This window comes from Aedes aegypti, chromosome 1 (assembly GCF_002204515.2).
Source record: "Aedes aegypti strain LVP_AGWG chromosome 1, AaegL5.0 Primary Assembly, whole genome shotgun sequence".
Taxonomy (NCBI): Eukaryota; Metazoa; Arthropoda; class Insecta; order Diptera; family Culicidae; genus Aedes; species Aedes aegypti.
Genome location: NC_035107.1, coordinates 37051167 through 37064962, shown reverse-complemented (window position 1 = coordinate 37064962; position 13796 = coordinate 37051167). Strand labels below are relative to the sequence as shown.

The 13796-nt window shown below is 38.9% G+C and overlaps 1 long non-coding RNA gene across 1 annotated transcript; it reads left to right on the top strand.

The window, feature by feature from the left end:
* Positions 1-10723: 10723 nt before the first annotated feature.
* On the top strand, positions 10724-11229 carry LOC110674401. The gene is made up of 3 exons (XR_002498829.1): positions 10724-10743; positions 10813-10972; positions 11052-11229. It is a non-coding gene; the product is annotated as an uncharacterized LOC110674401 (long non-coding RNA).
* The last annotated feature ends 2567 nt before the right edge of the window (positions 11230-13796 follow it).

Sequence of the window (13796 nt, the reverse complement as noted above, 5' to 3'; positions counted from 1 at the left end):
CATGCATGCTTTGTTGCTTAATTCCAATAAATTAATTAGTTGTGTTCGATCTTTTCTGTGAATTTAAATCGTGAATAATAATTACACCGCAATTGAATATGGTTTTCTGGCAACCTGGTGCAGTAATAAAAAGTGATTGCCGAGGAAAACAAAGTTCATTAATTTTTACTTGTGATTTGAAGCATAAAAATTAAGTATTTTCGAGTGATTTATAGACCAATCAAAAGTATAATTGTGCATAAGTGACCAGTGCGTAGATTTTGTGAAAAAAATGGCATTGGAGCGGAGAATTGGACCTTTCGAAGTGGTGAGTTTTTCTCAAGCTGTTCTTGTGTTGTTCTATTCGGCAGCTCACGAATGAAGATGATTTCGTAATGATTTTATTTATTAATAATAAACCCATGTCATATAATATTTTTGTGAAGGATGTGATTTATATGGAAGATTATAGTTCAAGGAACATGTTGAGTACATTGAAGGTAACCCTTGTTCCGTAGATAAATTCTTATCAGGACGATAAGTTAGTGTTGCCGAAAATACCCTCAGGGTGCCGAAGCCATCATTTACCCTAGCTGACTTTAAAGCCAAGGGCTACCTACACGAAGCGACAGCGGATAAAGTTCGAGTGATCTGGGACGCAGCGGCGAAAGTTGAGGGCGTATCATTGAACTCCATGTTGCTCAATTGCCCGGATCTTCTGACTCCATTTTTTTTTTTTTTTTTTTTTTTCCTTTATTAGTATCATTCCAAACATTACATTCATTTCTTATATCTAGGTGTTCTGTGTTATTTGACAACACTATCATCCTAATTTGGTAAAACAAATTTAAGATTTAATTAACATTTTGTTAACAACATATTACATTTCATTTGCCGCAGCAGTTCAGTTTTTTTACAGGTGAGTTGATTTCACCTGCTTATAAGAGAAAAAAAAACGTTTTTAATATACTTAACCTAACTTAACCTAAACATATAACGCATTAATCGTGGCAATAGAAGATTGTAACGATTTTTGCCTGGAATTATTAATGATTGTATTTGACATTTGTTCCAATGTTTCAACATTGGATATTCTATGTAACTCATTGGTACTATACCAGGGAGGAAGCCTCAGAATCATTTTCAAAATTTTATTTTGAATTCTCTGCAGAGCTTTCTTCCTGGTATTACAACAGCTAGTCCATATTGGTACAGCATACAACATGGCTGGCCTGAAAATTTGTTTGAATATCAACAGCTTGTTCTTAAGACAAAGTTTTGATTTTCTATTAATAAGGGGATAGAGACATTTTACATATTTATTACATTTGGCTTGAATGCCCTCAATGTGATTTTTGAAAGTTAAATTCTTATCTAGCATGAGCCCTAGATACTTAACTTCATCTGACCAATTTATTGGAACCCCTCTCATCGTGACAACATGTCTACTTGAAGGTTTCAAATAAAGAGCTTTTGGTTTATGTGGGAATATTATTAGTTGAGTTTTGGAAGCATTAGGAGAAATCTTCCATTTTTGCAAGTATGAAGAAAAAATATCCAAACTTTTTTGCAATCGACTACAGATGACACGCAGGCTTCGTCCTTAGGCGGAGAGGCCTGTGTCATCCGCAAATAAAGATTTTTGACATCCCTGAGGTAGCTCAGGTAAGTCAGATGTGAACATATTGTATAATATTGGTCCCAAAATGCTGCCTTGAGGAACACCAGCTCTTACAGGAAGTCTTTCAGATCTGGAGTTCTGATAATTAACCTGAAGTGTACGATTTGACAGATAACTTTGAATTATTCTAACAATGTATGTTGGAAAATTAAAGTTTTTTAATTTTACAATCAAACCTTCATGCCAAACACTGTCGAATGCTTTTTCTATGTCTAGAAGAGCAAGACCAGTAGAATAGCCTTCAGATTTGTTGGAACGGATCAAATTTGTTACACGTAAAAGTTGATGAGTGGTCGAATGTCCATGGCGGAATCCGAACTGTTCATTGGCAAAAATTGAATTTTCGTTGATGTGGGCCATCATTCTGTTCAAAATAACCTTCTCAAAAAGTTTACTGATGGAGGAAAGCAAACTGATTGGACGATAGCTAGAAGCTTCTGCAGGATTTTTGTCTGGTTTTAAAATTGGAACAACCTTAGCATTTTTCCATTTGTCAGGAAAATATGCTAATTGAAAACATTTGTTGAATATATCAACTAAAAATGATAAGCTATTTTCTGGAAGTTTCTTGATGAGGATGTAGAAAAATCCATCATCGCCAGGAGCTTTCATGTTTTTGAATTTTTTAATAATAGTTCTCACTTCTTCCAAATCAGTCTCCCAGGCATTTTCGAAAACGTTCTCTTGATTGAGAATATTTTCGAACTCCTGAGTAACTTCATTTTCAATTGGACTAGTAAGTCCTAAATTAAAATTGTGCGCACTTTCAAACTGCATAGCAAGTTTTTGAGCTTTTTCGCAATTAGTTAGTAATAATTTGTTTTCCTCTTTCAATGCCGGTATTGGCTTCTGAGGTTTTTTCAAGATTTTCGATAATTTCCAAAAGGGCTTGGAGTCAGGGTCCAATTGAGAAATTTTATTTTCAAAATTTTTGTTTCTTAATTGAGCAAAACGTTTCTTGATTTCTTTCAGCAAATCCTGCCATATAATTTTCATAGCAGGATCGCGAGTGCGTTGAAATTGCCTTCTCCTCACGTTTTTAAGACGGATCAAGAGTTTAAGATCATCGTCTATAATCACGGATTCAAATTTTACTTCACATTTTGGAATTGCAATGCTCCGGGCTTCAACAATGGAATTTGTTAAAGTTTCAAGAGCATTGTCAATATCAAGTTTAGTTTCTAAAGAAATGTTAACATCAAGATTGGAGTCAACATACGTTTTATATATATTCCAGTCGGCTCGTAAATAATTGAAAGTGGAGCTGATAGGATTGAGAATCGCTTCTTGCGATATTTGAAATGTAACAGGGACATGATCAGAATCAAAATCAGCATGAGTAATCAGTTGGCTACAAAGATGGCTAGAGTCGGTTAAGACCAAATCAATCGTAGATGGATTTCTAGAAGAGGAAAAACATGTGGGGCTATCAGGGTATTGAATTGAGAAATATCCTGAAGAGCACTCATCAAATAAAATTCTGCCGTTGGAATTACTTTGAGAATTATTCCATGACCGATGTTTGGCATTAAAGTCACCAATGACAAAAAAATTTGACTTATTGCGAGTCAATTTACGCAAGTCAGTTTGGAGCAAATTAACTTGCTGCCCAGAGCATTGAAAAGGCAAATAGGCAGCTATGAAAGTATATTTACCAAACTGTGTTTCAACAGAAACACCTAAAGTTTCAAAAACTTTAGTTTCAAATGATGAAAACAGTTGATGTTTTATACGCCTATGAATGATGATTGCAACTCCCCCACATGCCCCATCGAGTCGATCATTACGATAAACAAAAAAGTTAGGATCTCTTTTGAGTTTAGATCCAGGTTTTAAATACGTTTCGGTAATAACTGCTATATGCACGTTATTAACCGTAAGAAAATTAAACAGCTCGTCCTCTTTACCATTCAGAGAACTAGCATTCCTTCTGACTCCATTACTATCCGTGATGTTACCGTACTGGGAGCGTCTAGTCGCAATCTCCGCAGACTTAAAAGAGATATTTCTGCAAATCTCGATCCGGAAGTTCGCAGCGCCTTACAGTTTCCCTACAGGATTCTCATGAACTGCCAATTAGTACTATGGTGACCGAGGTGGCAATATTTGGAGCAGGCTGTTCCCCTGCACACTCGCAATTCATCAAGAACTCAAATGCGTCAGAGCAAGAAGCAGAGTTTCTCAGAGGTGCAGCGGCGGTAAAGACAAGGCACTACCGTAAACCGGGGGCAAATTGATCACTGGGGCGAATTTGATCAGGTCGGTACCGAACAACTTTTCCTCCCAAGGATGCTGAATGTTTCGTTGGCACCAAACACATTCCATGCTTTCAAGTTTATTGATGCCTAATGATGATATGGAACTATTTCATTTTAATAAGTGTCAGTTTTGCATAGTAATATCCCCATTTTTTGAAGGTGTAAGCAATACAGTTGGAAATGTCGATGCTAAACAGTCCACAGGTGCCATGCCTACATGTCAACTATGAGTGTTCAAAATGTTTTGTAAACTTTAGTATGAACTGCTGAATTCATTTTTGATATCATACAGCATAGAAAATATAGTGTTTTGCTCATAAAATCGTTTATTCTCAAATAATGTGCTTATTTCATGGAAAATTGCCTACATTTAGGCGTATTAGGCAGATTTTCAAAGTTTGATTTTGCAATAAAATGATCAAATACTTGAGTTGTAAGATTTTTGACATCATATTCAGATTCAGGAGACCCAAATTTAGTAGATAGGGAAATTTTTTACTCTTAAACTTGCTTTTTTATATGGTGATCAATTTCGCCCCAGTGCGTCATTCAATTTTTTTGATATTAATACTATTTTTATAATATGTTAAATATTATTTCATGAAAAATCTATTACATAAACAGATAAAGATCAATGAAGTACTGGTTTTGCCAAAATTTATTTGACAATATTTGAATTCTGAAGGACAACACAGCAAAAAGTTATAAAATAGTGATCAATTTGCCCCAAGATTACGGTACGTGGACGACTAGTCACGATACGGCGGAAGAAGCTATAAAGATGGCGAAAAAAGTAATCGAGGTACATAGGCGTGCGGGTTTTCATATGCGAAATTTGATGTCCAGTAGCAGAAGGGTAGTCGAACAGCTAGGCGCCATGTTATCAAAAAAAGGACACCGGGATTTGTCGAAGATACGGATGAAAGTCATATGGAACTACGGGAGGCGTACATCTTCAGTCATCATATCAGGAAGCCAAAAAAAAAAAGATTTTCGCGTTTTGAGCGAATGTTGCGTTTTTTAGTATACGTCCACCATTACGTGAACAACCTACGCTCCATAAAGGCTTACGGATCGGCGGATTGTGCCGGCTTGACGAGTGTAGAGCTTTAAAATTAGAAAGAACGTTATTGTCGATTGCTCAGTCCGAGGCGTTCCCTGACGAAGTTGCGACCCTGAAGCAGAACCCGAATCGAAGCACTGGACAACAGAAGCAGATAGAAGCATCCAGCAGTCTTGTAAAACAATCGCCATTCGCCGATGAATACGGAATGTTGCGGGTAGACAGCAGAAGCGGAGATACTCACGTACGATGCAAAGTTTCCGATTATTCTTCCGAGAAACCATCGGATTACCGAACTTCAGTTGGATTTTGAGACCGTAGTCAACGAACTGCGGCAGAAGTTCCACATACCGTAAAACGGGGTAACTTTGATAGTTTTTTCGAAGAAAACTTGAATATTTTTGCATGCTGTTTCAAAGATTTACAATTTATATTTTTAAAACAAGTACTGGCATCCTAGCTATCGATTACAGTCGATAAATTGGCAAAAGATTTATTTTGAATGGATATATAATTTTTCATATAATTGAAAGTCGGTTTTCTGTTCTGGGGTAACTTTGATAATGGAGTATGATTCGAACAAAATTGAATGAATAACGAACATTTGTAGGGCATTGCATACCTCTAGGCGTTTAACGTTATATGGAAATTTCTGACTTAGATTACAAAAATGGTCCCAGTTTGTGAAAATGCTTTTCGCTAAGAGATTTGAGACCGCATTCAAGTTCTATGATAACTAGGCTGTCAAAGATAAGTGGCCAACTATTCAAAACTACATCAAATAGTGATCGTAGAACAAATTGTTTGTAAGCGTTTCGAAAATGCTAAAATTATGTCAATTTTCAATATTCGTATAAAAAGCCTCAAATGTTCTTGATTCAAATGAAAACCGCTTTTACATGAAGTGTCATACTAATATTCTTTAGTTTTGCATTCGTTTTGCTTAACTGATTGACAGAAGTTATGATATTTCGTTTAGCATGTGGTGGGTTACGCACTATCAAAGTTACCCTCATTATCAAAGATACCCCGTTTTACGGTACCACGTTTGCGAGTGGAAATTCGCCTAGCCTTTAAACGTTGCAAGTGGTGTCGCGTCTCCAGATCCACGCATTGTCCTATAAAATGGGACCGCTGCCTGCGGATGCGCGCCTTTGTTGGAGTGGATCTTTTTGGACCGTGTCTGGTGAAAGTTGGACGCAGCGTGGCGAAACGATGGGTTTGTCTTTTCACCTGCCTTACGTTCTAGGTCATTCATCTGGAAGTAGTTGCCAGTTTGTCAACGGATGTGTGCAAGAAAGTGATCAAACGGTTCATAGCACGACGTGGCTCTCCTCAAGAAATATGTTCTGACAACGCCACAAACTTCATTGTAGAGAGTTGGGAGCATCAAGGCGAGTTCAGACGGATGTCTACAGAATTGGGAAGCACTTTTACGAATGCCCATCAATCAATGGCGGATCAATCCTTCGGCTGCACCACATATGGGAGGCTAGTGAGAAGAATGGTACGGGCAGTAGAGGCAGCCCTATAGGTTCTATGCGTTCCAGTAATACGGAAGATGGATGACGAATCGTTCGCGACGGTATTAGCTGAAGTGAAAAGCGTGGGTAACTCCAGACCACTTAAGTTCATCCCACTGGAAACGGCCAGTCACGAATCACTAAACCCGAACCAATTTTCGCTGTAAAGTTCAAATGGCGTACGAGAACCCGAGAAATTTCCGACAGATGCAGGGATGGCGTTGAGAAGTACAGTTAACTCTCCCTTACTCGATATTCCGTATCTCGATATCGAGTTAGAGAACCATAGTAAAAGTTGGTTTTCATGGCTAACTCGATGGTCCCTTGGAACGCAGTTGCACTGCTTTTGTGTTCTGTAACTCGATACCTCCCTAACTCGATGGTCCCTTCAATATCGAGTAAGGGAGAGATGACTGTAGTTGAAACACGGTGAAGCATACGCTGAACAACTTCTGGCACCGTTGAGTGGTAGAGTATCTACTAACTATAATTCGTCGCACGAAGTGGTTCCGAGATGTAAAGGTGATCGAGATCTAGTTCTCGTAGTGGACGAAAATGTAAGGAACCGGCTGATAGTGGTACAAACTTTTCCGGGAAAAGGTGACGTGCCACGTAGAGCTGAAGTACAGGTATCGGGCGGAACGTTAAAGAGGATTGTCACTAAGTTGACTGTGCTGGACGTGATAAGGTCTGGTGACGCCTGACCATATGTTAAGGCGACAACCCCTTTCCATAGACATCATGAGCCACTACCTAGGCATACCGGACCGTTTGACGTCGGCAAAGCTTCAAACTCAATGACTCGATAAGAGTGATAAGAGGATTGTTTATTGTGCGATAGTCGGTGACATGTTGATTTATTAGATGAAGAAGTCAAAAGTGCTCTTGGATTATTACTAATTGCGAAGGTTAATTTTTAAATTTGTAACTTAAGTCTAGATTCAAAAACATACAGGATAAATAAAACTTACAGGCTTAATTTTAAACAATAAAACCTAGTTGTGCTTGAGCTAAAAAAAAGTACGGATACTGAATTGTGAGTAAAGCATGAATTTATCATTGAACGTATCCTAAATAAAAAAATTATTTTGGCTTAAGCTGATCAAACTCAAATCTGGGTTGAACGACCTTGCTGAAAAAACTCCCATTGAATCTCCCACAAAAACCTCACTGGCATCGGTCCTAATGTGCCGGATGGCACACTTGGCTAGTGCTTCGAAAACGTACAGAGCCGCTTTTAGACCTTGTTTTTTTTTAGATATTCAACAGATCCCAGCGATAAATCCTCGCCACGTCTCCTAAGCAGATTCCGCTTAGGCTGACTGGATGCCAGAAACCCAGTTCCAGGGCCCGGTTACTTCCTGAGAGAAACGCTAACTGGTGGTATTTCATTGGCGAGCCCCCACTTCGAAAAAGCCATGATCTGTCTTCTTCCCTGTCTATCTTTCTGTCCGTGCCTCTATTGCTCTACATATTCATTTTATCTCCTTTTTATCCATCTACTTGCATTAAAGATGGCTTGTGAAAAAGTTACTGGAGGCTGGTATAGTTAATTTCACTGAAGACTAATCCGAAAATTCGTCATTAGGTCGATTGCACCATCTATAAATTATGCAACTTTTGACTCAAACTTTTAGGTTTCTCTTGCTATGTGACGTGACCTCATTAGAATATGAGAAATTTTACTTTTAAGGTGATTATAAAACGAAGCCAAACTTTGAATTTTCAAGTGCACAAGACGAGAGTATCCGACAACAGTTCGCTTTGAAAACCAATCAACTTGCTTGCTTGCTGGTGGTGACCAATGGGATAGATTTTTAACGCGGAGCGCTGTATGGTTCTTAAGTCTTGTGCTCTTGAAAATTTGAGGTGTGGCTTCGTTCTATAATCACCTTAACAACCTTAAAATAATAAGCCGTACCCTAGTTTGAGGCTCTGTATCTTCCCCAGACAAAAATCCTAACTACTCCCACGGAGGCAATGTATCCGTGTGGTTACAGTTTTGTGAAGAGAGTGCCACACGGAAAGACAAGGAGTAAGTAAACGCTCGACTGAATTGGGTTTTCAATATGTTGGACATAAATTTTGTAACCGGTTCGGATGCTGCAGTCGAGAGGATTAGAAATGGGACAAGATTTAGGGGCCCTTCTTCTGGGAAGCCGATTGTGACTTATGAACCTGAAAGAGAGAGTCGCCAACAAAGATGGGATGCAACTAATCTTCCGGTTTCAATATTAAATTTTTGAATGGTTGGCGAAATGTGATTTCGTGCGAAGAAAATAGGAATGAATGTGCTCGTATTAATCTACTTGATTGCCAAAGTGTGGTGCCAGCTTGAACTCATGTGTGGCTGGAGAAAAAATGCTCGTTCCCTTTGATTGGGTTTCAATAATGAAGTCACAAACTGTCACCGCAGCTGCACATGAATAACAACCGTTAAACAGTATGCATTTATGAGTCTTCCGGTGATTTCGCACATGAATGGCCAATTTCATAACGCGATGCACTTGAATGGCGTGACCCTGCACCTGCATTGGCGATGTGTTCCCTTTCATTATGTCAATGAGAAATGGAAATGAATGGAGTGGAAAACCGAGAAAAAAAAATGCAGCACGTTTAGGGTGGTCATCAATGTAGAGCTGGATTATTGTCGGGTTTATCTGGAGAGCCAATTTGTGTACGACCTCATTTTGCTAAAAATGCTATGAATTAATGACCTTCTGATATTTCCAAAATAGTTTTTTTTCCTTAGAAACTAAGAGGATTAGTTGTGCCAACAAATGCTTGGTAGCTTCCCCTCTTGGGGTTTATTCAAATATTACGTAACGCAGAAATTATCAATTTTAGACCCCCTCCCACCCCCACGTAAAAGCTTTTGTATGGAAATTTTTAATTTTTTGTATGAACCGTAACACTATATGAGACCCCCTCCCTCCCCCTGTTGCGTTACGTAATATTTGAACAATCCCTTGCCCCCTTTTTCTGGTTGTAAAATCCATATGTTTTTTCGTTATTTATTTAAATGATCCTAATTATTCTCTTATAAATTTAGTTATATTTAATGATAAATACCGCTAGCGCATGACTGCTCACCATAGTAGCATGTCCGAAAGAACTTGAAACTATTGAAAACCAGAGCTACAGGTCCAAAGCCCTGATAAAGGTGGATGGCTGTGATGTGCTTACATTCGATAAAGAATGACCACCCTTGCGGATGACTCAAACCAGCGCAGTGGTGATGAAAAATTATTCATAGCTTTATGCTGAGAAATTATCGTTGGGATTGAGATAAAGCACCTCATTATCTCAGCCTTGGTGCATTCAAATGAACATCATGATGAAACATATGTTCTGTTATAAAAATTGTTATGTTTAACATGTGAAAGTTATATAAGCGATTTTTGATTCGTTACTTCGAGTACTTTCTATTATTATCAACACGCGATTATTTTATCTTCATAATCAAATTTCTGTATTCAGAATCAAATTAATCATCATGATGTCATATTCACTGCTATGTACTCTATAAACGGCACACAGTGAACATTTTTTCATATCTGTTTTGAACAAAAAAAAAACTGATTTTACAGTTTCAATGATAACTATTGTTATGATAATGGATGCTTGAACGTTAAGGCTACCAGCAGATTATAAAGCATTAACAAAGCATAAATAAAATTCAACTTGATTCCATTTCCCTACTGCTTCCTGATGTAAGCTGGATTAAAATTAATTATAACAGGATAGAATTGGAATAGTTTTTCAATTAGCGGGGATTCCCAACTCATAATCCGTTTATATACCTATAATTAAATAGTGCTTTTCGAGCTGAAGGGGTGTTCAAGCGTTTGAACGATACATATTTTGATGGACACCAGCTACTCTTCGAAAGACAGGGCACTTATTTCTAGGATCTTCTTCTTTTTCTTCTCCTTTCTGTTAGCTCACTGTCAAAGTAAGCTTCAAATGAATGGCACAGAAATCGCTATATTGCCAGTATGTTTTTGTTTATAGTCCCATCGACTTTACTGTCAGTGTATTCAGAGATTAAGAAAGTTTACCGTAATTTCTAATTGAATCTATGTCAGGTCAGTCAGATTTGTTTGTTTATTTCTTTAAGGAAAGCTATTACATTTTGGAGTATTTTGATATTTTTGGTAGCAAATATTTGATAAATACTGTGGTACCTGTTTATTTCATATTTGCTTCCTGTTGTTGTATAATTAGTGCAATGGAAAAGTAAGTGTTCTGCATTTTCCACAGCATTGCAGTTTTAACAAATACAACTCTGCTGTATTTTCATTTTAGATAGCCAATAAGCTGAATAATCATGGCCTGCAAGGAGACGATTGAGGGTGCGTACTTCAGAATTAGAGAGCTTTAATCCGGAATACCAGGGTTTGGATGGTATCGTGTTCTGGAACTGGGAATATTTGCGTCCCTTTCCATCCACAGCGGCATATTCGAGGTACCATTGTTGTGTATTTTGTTCTACGAGCTGACGAAAATAGTTTTCCACATCATGACGAAAAACCTTATTATTGCAGGAGTACTGTTGATTCAAAGCTGCTTTCGCCAACTGGTCAGCAATCTCGCTCCCGGCAGTGCCAGCGTGGCCAGGAATCCACTGCAATGCTGTGCTAGTTTTCGAAGCCATACCGAGCAGTTTTTCCACAATTTCATCCCGAAAATCAGCTTGCACGTTCGATTTGATGAACTCCAGACCCGCCACTCCTATTCCACAGGATTCCCAGTTTTGGGAAGCATCCGTGAAGATGATACGTCTTCCGTTCTATTTACCGTGAATTAATGAAAGAGAAAGTTGCTTCAACACCCGATCACTTGTATACATGATCTAAAGCGATCCGCTCGATGAAACTTAAACGACCATTATCATGATCTTGTTCCTGCTCTATTGTGAAGTCCAGCTGGTGTTTCACAGCAGAAACTCGATTATAATGTCTAGCCAGCTGTTTGCCTGCATTCTGCATACGGCGAAATTCCAAAGGATGATGTCCTTCAATTGCATAGAGTGAATTGATCGGTGTCGTTTTTGTGCACCCTATAACCTTCCGAAGACACTGATTGTTCAGCACATCGAGCTTTCCAAAATTTGATTTACAGGCAGATCCGTAAATTGTAGATCCGTAGTCTAAACAACTCCTGAATAGAGCGTTGTTAGCCATGCCTAGTGTTTGAGGGTGCCCTCCAGATTTGATTCCACTGATGACTCCGACCATATTTTGCCGATCTGATAATCGATGAACAAGCTCTCTGACGTGTGGACCGTATTGAAGCGATCTGTCCAGGATCAGCCCTAGGTACTTATGGATTCGTACGTTTTCGAGCTTGTTGTTGTTGTATTCTACTAAACAGCTCGAAGATTTATTATCAATTTTTCTGTTTGTTAGAAAAGAAACAAACCAACTAATAAGTTCCGGAGGAACATCAAAATCTAGAAGTTTTTTTTTCTAACTTATCAACTTTTACGCAGTTGAATGCATTGGAAAGATCCACAAAGACTACTGCAGCTATGCGATTTTGGCTTTTGATCTGGTTGATCCTGTTCGTGACAAATTCTAGGCATAAAATAGTTGACATTCGTTTCCTGAATCCGAAGGACAAATCCGGAAGGATAGATTTTTCTTCCAGTACCTCTTCGAATTTTTTCAGGACAGCCGAGTTCAACATTTTGAGACCGCAGTTCACTAGGGAGATTGGACGAGTCCCTTCGATCGTCTCAGGATTTTTTCCGGCCTTAGGAATTGCAACCACCTTAATCGTTTTCAAGTCAGTGGGTATCCTGTTTGTTCTCCAAATCAGGTTCAGATCTCTGATTACGTTATCTCTGACAACTGGTCGCAGCATTTGAAGAATCTGATATGACATTCCATCCGGTTCCGGTGCAGATAGTCGTGTCTTCCCTTGCGTTTTTTTAGCTATTTGACTCTGCCAAAGATCCACGGTTAGAATATCATAATTCGCAGTACGTGCAGGTGTGCCATCTTGGAAAGGTTCTGACGGAAAATGCTTGTTCAGGAACTCGTTTGCCAAACTCCTGTCAACATGAACGAGTACATTTTCTGCTCTTCTTTTACCACATGTTAGCTTTCTCAATTTGTCCCAAACAGCTGAGACAGGTGTTTGTGGATCAATGCTCGAAACGAAATCCTGGAATTGCACTCTTGAGGATTCTTTTTTCTTCCTGATAAAGATTGCTTCCTCTAATTTGTAATCCAAAAGCTCTTTAATGCTACCAGTACGATTGAACAGAGATCTAGACGCCCTCTTTTCTTCCCACGCTTTTTCAATTTCCTCAGACCACCAGAATTTTGGCGAGTATCTATTCTTCTGTCTAGATTTTTTCAAGATACTCTTGGTTTCTTTTTGTAGCTCTGAAAATGTGGCAACATCTAAACCCAGTGCTGGAAAAGATCGCATCACGAAGCAGCTCACGAGTCGATACCAACGCATAACAAACATCACAGACTCGCGAACTGGCTAGGTGTGAGTAAGTCCGCACCCGCCTGTTCGGGAGAACATGTCAAAAGAAGTAGCAACAAGCTCGGGAACGTTTACTCGCGAGTAACCGAGCAAGTTGTGATTTATTATGGTTCTGACAGACAAATTAATTGCATAACCATCAAGCCGACAGTAAACTTCTAGTTTGTAGTCAAAAACCCTTGGAAACCATAAATCTTGGAGGGGAAGCAGCTTATTCTCAAAAACACATTTTGACTCTGAACAACTCCGAACACGTTCGCGAATCACTTTTAGCTTCGGTTACTCGGGAGCACGACGGATGCGCGTAAACTAACGCTCTGACGCTCGGGAGCGTTTGATTTTGTTTTTGTTCCAGTTCAGGAGAACTGTTCGCCACTTTCCATCACTGTCTCCACCTTCAATTTTTCGAACTTGCTCGAAAGCCTTTCTCCTGTTTAGAGTTTTCATTCCCGGGAACATTTCCCGGGAAATGACAATTTTATTTCCCGTTTCCCGGGAAGTCAAATCCCGGGAAAATTGAAAACTCTACTCCTGTTGATGAAGAACTTAAACTTCGGAGGTGTAGAGAGTTGCACAATCGTTTCCAAAGCTAAATGGTGACTGCCGATACCATAATCGGAGATATTCGTGATTGAATCAAGCAAAAGCGAGGGTGACACAAGGACCAGATCAATGGCTGACGGACTCTTATTCACATCAACCGGAAAGAAAGTGGGCTGTCCATTATTCATAATCACGATATTTGAATCGTTAATCAGATCATACAGAATGGTGCCTTTGCCATCTAA